At 52.4% G+C, this 12,483-nt stretch overlaps 1 long non-coding RNA gene across 1 annotated transcript; it reads right to left on the bottom strand.

The window, feature by feature from the left end:
• Positions 1-3,978: 3,978 nt before the first annotated feature.
• LOC127462156 (uncharacterized) lies at positions 3,979-6,633 on the bottom strand. The gene is made up of 4 exons (XR_007900324.1): positions 6,612-6,633; positions 5,849-5,994; positions 4,405-4,653; positions 3,979-4,015 (listed from the first exon to the last, which is right to left on the bottom strand). It is a non-coding gene; the product is annotated as an uncharacterized LOC127462156 (long non-coding RNA).
• Between the last annotated feature and the right edge of the window lie 5,850 nt (positions 6,634-12,483).

Consider the following 12,483-nt stretch of genomic DNA (forward strand, 5'->3'; position numbering starts at 1 on the left):
TTTTACTGAGAGGCTAATGAAGGATGGTCCTGCAACCATCCTTCCTGAGGCCAGGGCCACATGGCTGGAGGTCTCTCCTTTCTTACTGCTTTGCTTTCCTCTCTCACCACCTCTAACGCTTGGTCTGGCTTGGTTGCACCTCGCTCCTTCGCACTGTCTGCCTTCACAGCTTCTTCACAACACGTCCGAGATGTAGTGTTCAGATCCTTGACGAGTGACACTCCAAATCTTGCGGACCCTTACTCTCTGTCTTTTCCACACTCCAGGCAACGCAAGAACCCCTCCTCCTATCCAAAGAGAAAGATCTTCATGAACTAGAGAATCGCGGCTCCTGCCTGGAGTGGATCAGAGTAACCAGGAGACGATGCCTCAAGAGAAGCTAGGAACACATATGGCAGTTGACTGCAGGATGCCCAGATTTTCGCTGCCCTGAACTGTATAAATCACTTTGCACTCAGGCATTCTGTCGCAAGCCTGCGTTCTGTATAGGAATAAAAAACCTTGTTTTCATAAGGGTGCTAATTTGCTCTGCCGTAGAACCAATTAACCGAGTTTTGTTTCTAAGAGAATCCCCTGAAATCTCAGAAGACGACAGTGTAAATGAGTCCGCCAGGGCCCAGGAATACAGAACCGTGTTCCCATGATGGGGTCCGGAGAGCCAGACAACGTTGGTGTCCACAGCTCTCTGGACCATTTAGCAGTGCGTACGAGGAGCTCGGGGCTGTGACCCGGGAGTTGCCGGTAGCAATGGATAAATTCAGCATTTCGTATGTTGGCGTGTGAGCACTTGGTGATTTCACTGCTCTCGGTGGTCTCTACCATTGGGTCCTGCTGCACCTGGGCTCTACCTTCAGACACTGGCAGGGAGATGAAGAAAAGCCGTCGGAAGTGTTTTTGCACTGGATGTTTTTTCCCAAAACAAAGGGCACAGCAGCAGTCAAGCCAATACGGAGAAGAATTTTAAGAGGGTGTAAAGAAGTGTAGTAGTTGAAATGTCCATTAATATTTACTGGAGAGAGGTGAGTGGAAAAGAGAAGTGGATTGGTGAAGTCACTGAAGAATGGAAAGCTGCGGGATTAAGCCAAGCGAAGAGAGGAAGAAAAGTCGGAAAGGGGAAGGACACACTGCACGAATTCACTGAAGGACAAAGAGTAAAGCAAGGAAAGAATAACGGCTCGACAAAGAAAAAAACGATGAGTGTTCCCAGGGAATACTTTATGGACCAGAGGGAGGGAGGGCTGGGAAGATAGTTCGGGAGAAGAGCTTTGTGAAGAACCTACCAGACAGGAGGGCAGCCTCGAGGAATATGCAAGTCCACCCCAGGGGACTGCCCCGGCCCCTACGGTCTCCGACCGCCAGCCCTGCGCACAGATCAAAACCGCGGCCAGCTCCGCCAGCCCCGCTCCCCGACAGCGCCGCAGCCACCGATCGGCTTCCCGGCACCTCGCTGCCCCCGCCAGCCCCGCCTCTCTGCTCCTGGTGGGCCACCTCCTCTCCGCCTCCTCTGCCTTCCTCTCCCTCCTCCCCTGTCCTCCTCCGACAAATCCGCCCCGGGGCTGGGACAGGTGCCGGCGTCTCTCGAGCTCTCCTCGGGTGCTGGCTGGTGGCGGAGACTAGGCGACCGTGGCGGCAGCGCTACGGTCGTCCGTGCTCTGCACCGTAGAACTGGTGGGGCCGGGCTGGGCTTGCGAGAATGGTCGAGGGGCACGAGAGGCAGAACGTCCGTCCGCGCTCAGTGCCCTCCGGGCTCAACCTCTCCTGGCCTTTCCCGTGGATCATCCCTGCTAGCAGTAGGATCACTTTTACTAGGGACAAAGCCCACTTGTGGTTTTGTCGGGGGCTGTGGCACCTCTGCCACGGGGAGGTAGTGCATGGGATAAACACCTTCCCCTGAGAAAACTCGGACGTGGCATAACCCCTCGCACTTGCTTTGGGATTCATGGAGATGCAGTCTCAGTAAGCGAGTTCTGCTGTGTCCCTTGTCCAGCTCTTCTTGCTCAGAGGACCAGGGAACAGCCTCTCACACCTGAACTGGATGTACTGGAATCTGCACATTTGCAGCAGGTTGAGGGGCACTCAGAGGCACATTCAAAAATTTCATTCTCTTTCCCATCTCTATCAGTTCCGTAGGACATAAATGACCACCAAAGCAGGGTGTGATCTATTGCCATGTGCACTGGAAAACCCAGGTCATCTCCTCGGGGCATTCATCACAGACCTACCATCAGCTCTTGGCACTCACAATAGAACCACAACTTCCAGCACTGGCTTCTCACCCGGCACACAGAGATTCTTTTGCCTTCCTTGGAGAGACTGGAAGAACTAGACAGGGTGTATCTGTTTGCATTGCACAGACAAGTCTTGAGCACACACCTGCTGTTGGTGTGGGGAGATGACCCTGAGCAAGAACAATTGCCATCAACCTCCTGGGGAGACCTTAAAGTTAGGTGGGACAAAGAGTGTCTCGGTGTCACATTGCATTTACGGTTCTAAATCCTGGCAAAGCCCATGCGTGCAGCTCTGGGATGTGCTTCTCTTGGACAGAGCTCCGCGTTTCCATCTCTCAGGCGGTGGAGCATCTCAGATAGTGGCAGAGCAGGTGGCACCCCACAAGGGCTTAGGTGCATCCAGGCTCCTGGCGTGGCAGCAGGAATCCCAGGAGATACTGCCCCTGCTGCCATGAACTGTCTGTGTCTGTGTGCAAATGAAGGACTCGTGTGTCTGAAAACCCTCCTGTGACCGAGCAGGGAGCCCCCGCCAGGGCACCACTGACTCTTGGCCAACTGGCCATCCACCAGGACCCCAGAGGCCATTTTCCAGCGCTGCTATGCAGAATATCATTCCCAGTCTGTCCGGACATTCGGGGTTGCCCCATCACAGGGACAGAATCTGGCACTTCCCCTTGTTGAACTTCCTCTGGTTGAGGATTGCCCAAACCTCTGATTTGAGGTCTCTCTGCAGGGCCTCCGTCTTCCATGAGGCCCTGGAGTGTTACAATGGCCCCTTGATTGCTTGGGAATGTGCAGTGTTCTGTGTTCCATGTGTTACATGAGGCCCCATATTGTCACAATGGCACTGAAATGAGAGAGGATCTCCATCCTTAATGGCTTGGTAAATCAGAAAAGAAAAGACTTCTACCATGCCAAGAAAGCAAACCCCTTTGTTGATTAGGATTTTTTTCTTAGATAAAAATCCTAATCAACAAAGGGGTTTGCTTTCTTGGCATGGTAGAAGTCTTTTCTTTTCTTTTAAGACTACAATTAGTTGTAGGAGAGAGAATGTAGATGATACATGGAAACTAATAGAGAGTGTATCATATGCCCATCTTCAATTAATTAGGTTACAGGCCTCAGAAAACTTCTTTAATAAGAGATTGTTCTGTTAAGAAGAAGGTCAATTATACATTGTTTAAGCAAATGGGAAGTTCTAAGACACGTCTTAGCTGGTCCTAAAGCATTTAGTTTAGGGATTAGGGGTCGGATAGATCAATCAGAGATGCTACGAGGCCTGCTAAGGGAGAAGACCACTCTGTGAAAATGACTGCCCCTCCCAGAAGAAATGGACGCTAGATGGCAGTCTTGCTCCACGAATAAAATCCAAGAGGCTATTTGACCCTAAAATCAGAAGAGAATTTTGGACTGCTTGTGAAGGGGAGGGTCTTTCAAGTATCACTGTATTTATACTCCAAAATTTATACTGATTCTTTGATTCATGCATGGTAGAGTACCCCCACGAATCCCCAGCTGGCATATTAAAGAAATGTTCGATCCAATGGTTTCTGGTCATGGGGTTTAATTCTTTTGTTTTATCCCTTTGATTCCATGAAGTTCCAAAGATATCCCACGCTTTGTTTAATTCCATGAGGTCCCACACATCCCAATGATGTCCCTTAAGTCCCTGGTTTCTGTAGTTTCCCAGGGAACATTTGCTTCTATGATGCAGGGCAGTGCCACGACGGCCACTTGATTCCGTGAGTTCCCCCAGTCTCCCAGCAGTCCTTTGGTTCCATGAGACCCTGCAATGTTGCAGTGGGTTGACCTTACCTGGATGCCAGGTGCCCACCAAGCTGCTCTATTGCTGCCCTTCCCAGCCAGACAGAAGAGACAGAATAAGATGGAAAATTATTTCTACCTTGAGATCAGGCACTTTACTAAAGCAAAAGCCAAAGTTTGCGCATGCATAAGTGAAGAGGAAAATAAAAAGATTTTCTCTCTACTTCCTGTCAACAGCGATACCTGGCCACTTCATGGGAAGCAGGGCTTCACCACACAGAGAAGCCGCTCAGAAGGCATGTATCGTAAAAAAATGGATTTTCCCCCTTTCCTGTTCCTTTCCTGAGCTCTTGTAGCTGAGCTGACGCCATATATTCTGCAATGTCCCTTTGGTCCATTTGGCTCAACTGACCTGTCTGTATCGCCTCCCATGATCTTGCCCCCGATTCAGGGGACGAAGTTGACAATGCAGATGCTGCACCAGCCCTGCTCAGCAGTTGCCAAAGCACTGGTGTGATTAACCCCTTTGTAGCTCCCAATGCAAAGCACAGCACTGTGACGCCTGCAGTGAGAAAATGAACTCCAGCTCAGACAGACCCAATGCATGTGGGATTCTGAAATGTCTCAGGGTTCCTTTGGTTCCACGATGCCCCTCTCAGACCTGGCAGTAGAAAAATAAATCAAAAAAGTGAGAAGAAATCATCTTAAAGTCATGCTAAGCCTGTCTTCCACAGTCCAGAATCTATATATGTGTGACTGCAGATACTTGGGATGAGGGTAGATGCTCAGAGGAATTCATGGGTTTGATCTAGGAAACCTGTCCCAAAGTTTTCACTGCCTTTTCCTCCTTGGACATTTCCTGATGCCCGGAGGAAGCTCATGTCCAACAGCAGCTCCATCCCCCACTTCCTCCTCCTGGCTGCAGCTCTTGCACTTCTGCTTCTTCCTGGGCATCTCCCTGGCTGCCCTCCTGGGCAATGGCCTCATCCTCAGCGCCGTAGTCTGGCACCACCACATGCACACCCCCCAGGGACTTCTTCCTGCTCCACCTCTCCCTCACACACCCGGGCTGCATCTGCACCACTCTCCCCAAAGCCATGGCCAATTCCCTCTGGAACACCAGGGGCATGTCCTACTCAGGATGAGCTGCACAGGTGTTTTTTGCTTTTCTTCTTGATCACAGCGGAGCTTGCCCTTCTCACCATCATGTCCTATGACCGCTACGTGGCCATCTGCAAAGCCCTTCACTACAGGACCCTCCTGGGCAGCAGAGCTTGTGCCCACGTGGCAGCAGCTACCTGGGCCACTGGGAAGAGGGTCTGGCCCTGGGGCTGCAGGAGTTGCCGCCTGAGCTGATGATCTCCTGAGCAGTCCAGACATGCAGTCACTGTCCCTGTCCTCTATTGCCTCCCTTTCTTACTGCAGGACCAGAAACGACTGTGCTGCTCTGCTGGGTTGGGGCGGGGCAGGGAGATGGGGGGACCAGGGAGGGGCTGGTCTGGGCAGTTCCAGTGACTAGAAAACCCCAATGTTCATCTGAAGTGTAGGAGTGGGCAGGGTGGGAGCATTACAGGGCTGAGGTGGCTCCAGGTTCTGGGAGTGGTAGCAGGAGCCCAGGAGACACTGTCCCTGCAGCAATGAACTGCCTGTGTGTGTGCCAGGGAAGGACTCGTGTCTCTGAACACCCCCGTGTGTGCATCAGTCCAGCTCAGGGTTGGACACCTCTCAGAGCCCTGACACATTTCTCTGTGTGACTCCAGGAAAACCCCTGCTGTGCCAGGGAGTTACCAGATCCTTTGCTGTCACCCTCCTGGTGTCCTGTGTAATGATGAAACTAGAAAAGGTGATCATCATACCCTGGTAATTTTCTAAGAGGAGAAATGTCACTGCTGGAAAGAAGTGTCACTGCTGGAAAGAAGTGTCACTGAAGAGGTGAGAAGAGGGAACATCATTGTTTCCTTCAGTCTTTCCACAGTAGGTTCCTCTGGAGCCCCAGGGACACCTGCGGGGAACCCAGAGGGGCAGAGAAAGGGCTGCCTTTGGCTCTTGCTGTGCTGCTCAGCTGGGCCGGGCTCCTGGCACACAGGGAAATCCTGGCAAGCGGGCAGCACTGCAGAGAGACAGCTCTGCCCAGGAGCAGCTCCTCTGCACAGCCCAGCAGGGCCGAGGGCACTGCCTGTAGGCACGAGAGAAGAGAAGAAAGGCAAAGGGAGGTTAAAGGCAGCAGAAAGATGGGAGGTGTTCAGCTGAGACACAACTTGGGGACACAACTTCACACTCCTCTGCAGAGTGAGTCTACAGGTGCAGGGCAATGTCGCTTGTGTTCCTGGAGGAATCTCCTAAAGCTACCACATCCCACAGCCTTGCACATCTGTCAGGACTCTCCCAGTTTCTCTGTTGCGCCGGAGGAGGATGTTCTCCAGGGCAGGCCTTCCCTGCAGCGCCGTCAGAGGGACAGCGCAGGTGGGCTCCTTCTCCCAGGGATGGCTGCGGGGTGGGAAGGTGGGGGTGCAGCCAGGGATGCCCGGGGCTGTCCTGCAGAGCAGGGTCCCTGTGCTCCGGGGTTCTTTGTGCCAGGGCAGGGACTTTGCTGCCTGCTGGGGTCAGGTCTCATCCTACCTGGGTAGTTGCCCACCCCTCTGCAGGGAGAAGCTTGTTGGTGGGTGGAGAGAACCCCAGCAGGAGCCAGGTAGGTTCTTCCTACCGTTGGATGAGGTGTGTGTGGTCAGGGCTGTGGGAGGTCAGGGCTGCTCCCAGATCCAGATCACACCAGCACATTTCAAAGAGCACTGTCAAATGGGAAGGACAAAGCACAATTATTAGGAAGGAATGGAGTTTTTCTGAGTCAGTGTTTTCAGTTTCCTACTCCTGAGGAATCTGGGGGTTGAGAAATGGAAAAGGAGCTCCCATGTTGGACAAGTCACGGAGACTCCTGAGCTGTAACTTGGAATGCACAAGTGCTTCTGTAAGCAACTTCCTAAAGTGCTGTCGGCCTCTGCTCTGCTTTTGACAGAAGCAGCATCACTTCTGCTGAACCCATCTGTTTTTTCTTTATCTGCCCTTTTCCACCTGCAAAAAGAAAAGTTGCCCAGTCAGTGAGCTGCAAACAGGCAGGTTTCTCTCAGGTCACAGTGAGTGCACAGACATTCAGATGGAGTGGTGACAGGGAAGTCATGAATGGATTTCTGATGTTGAGTCTACTGTTTTGAAATCAGAAAATGTGGTGTTGAAGTCATCGTTAGCCTTTGAGAGGGAAACAGGAGAAAAATCGGATAAATTTGTTGCTAAAAATGAGCTGCTTCAAACTGAGGTTGACCACCTTCAAAGTCTTGTTAAAATTTGGATGATTATGAAACAGTCAACTCACGGATTACCCCCATCAATACTAGACAATGCCCGCAGGATAAAGGCATAAAGCCCTCCCAGCCCCTCCAGGAACCCTCAAATCCCATCCCGGTCCCACAGGACACTCCCAACTTCCCCTTAAACCCTCCGAGGCCCCCAGACTGCCTCCCAGACCCACAAAAACCCACAAGATGCCCCCAAACCCCTCCCAGTTACCTCCAGACCTCCCAGGACCTTTCAAACCCTCTCCTAGTTGCCCCCTTCCCCTTGAGTATGCCCCCAAACTCTCTCCCAGTTCCTTCCCACATCCCTGACGATTCCCCAAAACCCCTCACAGCTGCCCCAATCTCCCCAACCTCCCTCCCAAACCCCCAAACTCCCCCAAACACCTTCCCAGTTACCCCCACGACCTCCAACCTCTTCTTAGCCTCCCCATTCCTTCCCAAAGCCCCTCCCAGTTGCCGGCCCGTCCCCCAGGCTCGGGTGAGGAGGTGCCCCAGGCTGACGGGCCCGCCCAGACAGGGGCGGTTCCAGCAGCATGTCAGGAGCCACCCCCTGCCCCGAAAGCTCCCGCCCGCCCTGGAGCCACCTCAGCTGCCCCTGCAGGGGAGAAATCCAGGCCGGAGCAGAGCAGGGGGCAGGGCCGGGCTGGGACCTCGATGGACGGGGCCACTGGGAGAGCAGGGGAGAGACCGGGATGGGCTGAGAGGGCACTGGGAGAGCAGGGGTGAGACCAGGATGGGTTGAGAGGGCATTGGTAGAGAGGGGAGACACTGGGATGGGCTGAGGGGGCACTGGGAGGGAGAGGGGAAAGTTTTTTGCCCCTTTCCTGGGCACTTGAACACCCTCTGCACCCCCGTTCCCGGTCGTGCCGGCTGTCCTTCCCCCCCAAGCCATGAACAGGTTTTGGGGCTCCCTCGTGGGTCGCAACCAATAGAACGGCTCTGCTGGAATGACGTCATTGCCAAATTCTGCTGGGCCCCTGTCCTTGTGCCGGTGAGTCACCCAATAGAATGTCGAAACTTCCGCGGGGGCTGCCGGGAGCGGGGCGGTGATGGCGGGGGAGGGGAGGATCGGGATTGAACCCGATTGGTCCCGATCGATCCCGGCCCCAGGGTCTCCCCCCGCCGTGCTGTTTTTCACGTGCGGCCCCAACGAGGCCATGGTGGTGTGGGGTGAGTTCAGGGGGTCCGGGGGCTCCTGGTGACCCCTCCAAATCTCCCCCAAGACTCTCGGGAACCGCCCAGATCCCCCCCAAGACTTCTGGGGACCCTCCGCCTTTCCCCCTCCTCCCCCAAATCTCCTGTGCATCCCCTTAACACTTGAAAATCTCCTGGGACTACCTCAGACTCCCAGACTCCCTCCTGGGGACCCCCAAACACTCTTCAGGACTCCGGGGCCCCTCCCGACCCCCTCCTAGAGTCTTTTGGGTGTCACCAACCCTTTACGGCGGATTCCTCCGTCCATTTTTCCACCCCGGACTGCTGGGGGTCCACCCCCCCAAGAAACTACTGGGAACTCCCCAGTGTCCTACCACGAGATTCCTGGGTCCCTCCGCCCCCCCAGCCCCCTGTGGGACATCCTGTCCCCAAATGGATAACTGTAAATATTAATAATTAAAAAGTGACCCCCTCCATTATTCAAGAAAAGCTTGTATCTCTGTCCTAAAAGCATCCAAGGGTCACGTCCCCCAGTTTTCTATCTGACAAGGGTTTGGAGGGGCTGCTTTATGCAGGGAACCCTTTGGGGGCCTCTTGCACATGGGTAGGGCTGCACTCTGGGGGTGTGGGGCTTTGGTTCTTTGGTTGCCAGGGGCCACTGTGAGTCACTGAGCCGGGGTGGGGACAATGGGCAGGGCTGGCTGGGACAGGTTGTGGCACCTGTGACATAAAAGGGAAGTGTCCCCGTGGGGCAGCTCTGCAGGGCCCATCAGGGGATGCTGCCCAGTGCAGCCTGTGCTGTGGGGAGCATGCACACAGGGAGAGGCTGGGCCGGACGAGGGCCGGGGCAGCAAGGCCGCCCCAGGGAGTGGGTCCTGCCCCTGCCTGCAGGGCCCAGCCCCTGGCAGGAGCGCCTTGGGCAGGGCCCGGTGCTGCTGCTGGGGCAGGGGGTGAGGCCTTGCCGCCTGCCAGCTGCCTGGGCCCCTGTCCTTGCTGCGCCACATCCCCGAGGTTCCATCCCCGCTCCCCCAGCGCCAGCTCCCTCCTTCCCAGCCCCAACCAAGCCCTTCTCTGTGTCCTCCTGCAGCCCATGGCTTTCACAACATTCCTTTTGGTGCTTGTGCAAAGCATCATCCAGTCCCTGCAGGCGGTCGGGGAGGGGCTGCACAAGACTCAGTGAGCTTGGAGGTCTTTTCCAAGCTGAAGGACTCTTGGATTCTGTGATTGTGTGCTGGATTCAGCTGGGTCCGTGTTAGCAGCATTAGTTTGCTCCCAAAGTTTCCTCGCTGTCAGCTCTTGTGGCCTAAGGCTTGAGCTCCTTTAACTCCTTGTGCTGAGCTACTGCTGGGAAAGGAGAGGCCTCTGCGAGCAGATTCCTGGTGTTCCCTGTAGAACAGTGAGGGAGAAGGTGTAGTCAAGTGGGAAGAGGAGTACTGTTTGTGTGTGGCCTCCTATGTGGCCTTGGCGCCTTTGAGGGGCTTGAAGGAGAAAAGAGCTTTGTTAAAGTGAGAAGTGAAATAGTGTGTTGGCTGTTCTCTCTGCAGGGAGAAGCTGTCGGTGGGGGAGGGGTCACCGAGTGGGGGAGAGGCCGTAAAGTGGGGGAGGGGCCACAGAGTGGGAGAGGGGTCACAGAATGGGGGAGGGGTCACAGAATGGGGCAGGAGCCACAGAGTGGGGGAGGGGCCATAAAGTGGGGGAAGGGTCTGAGAGTGGGGGAGGGGCCATAAAGTGGATGAGGGGTCATAAAGTGGGGGAGGGGTCAGAGAGTGGGGGAGGGGCCATGAAGTGGGAGAGGGGTCACAGAGTGGGGTAGGGGCTACAGAATGGGGTAGGGGCCACAGAATGGGGAAGGGGCCATAAAGTGTGGGAGGGGCCACAGGGTGGGGGAGGGGTGACAGCCTGGACTCGGGGGGTCAGGGCAGTGACCTCGGGGAGGGGGAGGGGTCAGGGCATGGGGTAGGGGTCTCACCTGATCCCGGGGCTATCGGGGCCATGGCGGGGCCGAACCTGGTGGGCACACCCAAGTTTTTCCCAAATTTCCCCTCATTTTTCCCAGTTTTTCATCCATTTCTCCCAAATTTCCCACTCTTTCCCCAATTTTCCCCCCATTTCCCCCATTTTTCCCAAATTTCCCCATTTTTCTCAATTTTTCCCCATTTTTCTCAATTTTTCCCCATTTTTTTTCCAAATTCCTTCCATTGTTCCCAAATTTCCTCCATTTTTTCCCATTTTCCCCAAATTTCCCCCCATTTTTCCCAACTTTCCCCAATTTTTTATCCAATTTTACCCAAATTCCCCCATTTTTTTCTCAATTCACCCCATTTTTCCCAAATTTCCCCATTTTCCCCAAATTCCGCCATTTTTTCCCAATTTTTTCCTAAATTTCCCCTAATTTTTCCCAATTATCCCCCATTTTTCCTGATTTTTCACCCGTTTTCCCCAAATTTCTTACTTTTTTTCCCAATTTTCCCTCCATTTCCCCTCAAAATCCCCCATTTCCCCAAATTTCTGACTTTTTCCCCAAAATTTCCCCCGTTTGTCCACATTTTCCCGGATTTTCCCCCAGTTTTCCTAAATTTCCCCCCGTTTTTCCCCATTTTTATCAATTTTCCCCAAATTTCCCACTTTTTTCTCAAATTTTCCCCCATTTTTCCCAATTTTTCATTCGTGTTCACCAAATTTCCCACTTTTTTCCCCAATTTTTCCCCATTTTCCCCAAAATTCCTGTTTTTTTCCCCCCATTTTTTCCCACTGGGGAAATTTGGGAAATTTGGAAAACTGGGGACCCAAAAATCCAAGAAAATGCGGGGAAATGGGGGTTAAATTGGGGGAAAATCTGGAGAAAAATCTGTGAAAATGTGGGAAAAATGGGGGGAAAATCAGGAAAATGGTGAAAAATCTGGGAAAATGTGGGCAAATGGGGAAATTGCGGAAAATTCTGGGAAAAATGTGAGAAAAATCCGGGGAAATGGGACAAAATGGGGGAAAATGTGGGAAATTCTGGGGAAAATGGGGAAAAATATGGGAAAATATGGAAAAATGAGGAAAAAAAGGGGGAAAATGGGGAAAAATGTGTGAAAATCTGGGAAAATGTGGGAAAAATGGGGGAAAATCTGGGAAAATGGGGGGAAATCGAGAAAAAGTCTGGGAAAATGGGGAAAAATTGGGAAAAAACCTGGGAAATTCTGGGGAAAATGGGAGAAAATCTGGGAAAAATGTGGAAAAAAATGGGGGGGAAAGGGGAAAAAATGGGAAAAATCTGGGAAAATAGGGACAAAATGGGGGAAAAATGGGGAATATTCTGGGAAAATCTGGAAATATGGGGAAAAAAATCTGGGTAAAAAGGGGGGAAATGAGGAAAAATCTGGGAAAATGTGGGAAAAATCATGGAAAATGGGGGGAAATTGGGAAAAAATCCGGGGAAATGTGGTAAAAAAAGGGGGGAAATGCGGGAAAATGGGGAAAATAATCGGGAAAAAATCTGGGAAAAAATGGGAAAACTGAGGAAAAATCTGGGGAAAGAGGGAGAAAATCTGGGAAAATGAGGGGAAAAATTTGGGAAAATGTGGGAAAATGGGGAAAAATCGGAGAAAATGGGGGCGAAATGGGGAAAAATCTGGGGAAAATGGGGAAAAATCTGGGAAAATGTGAAAAAATTGGGAAAAACAGTGGGAAAATGGGGGAAATGAGGAGAAATCTGTGAAAATGGGGGAAAATGAGGAAAAATGTGTGAAAATGGGGAAAAAATGGTAAAAAAATCCGGAAAAATGGGGAAAATAGGGAAGAATCAAGAAAACTGTGGGAAAATGTGGGAAAATGTGGGAAAATCTGGAAGAAAATCTGGAGAAAAATCTGAGAAAATGTGAAAAAAATGGGAAAAAAAGTGGGAAAAATCTGGGAAAATGTGGGAAATTCTGGGAAAATGGGGAAAAATCTGGGAAAAATCCGGGAAAATGTGGAAAAAATGGGGAAAAATCTGGGAAAAT

This window comes from Manacus candei, unplaced genomic scaffold (genome assembly GCF_025592945.1).
Source record: "Manacus candei isolate 608988 ecotype Guabito, Panama unplaced genomic scaffold, ASM2559294v1 h1tg000119l, whole genome shotgun sequence".
Taxonomy (NCBI): domain Eukaryota; kingdom Metazoa; phylum Chordata; class Aves; order Passeriformes; family Pipridae; genus Manacus; species Manacus candei.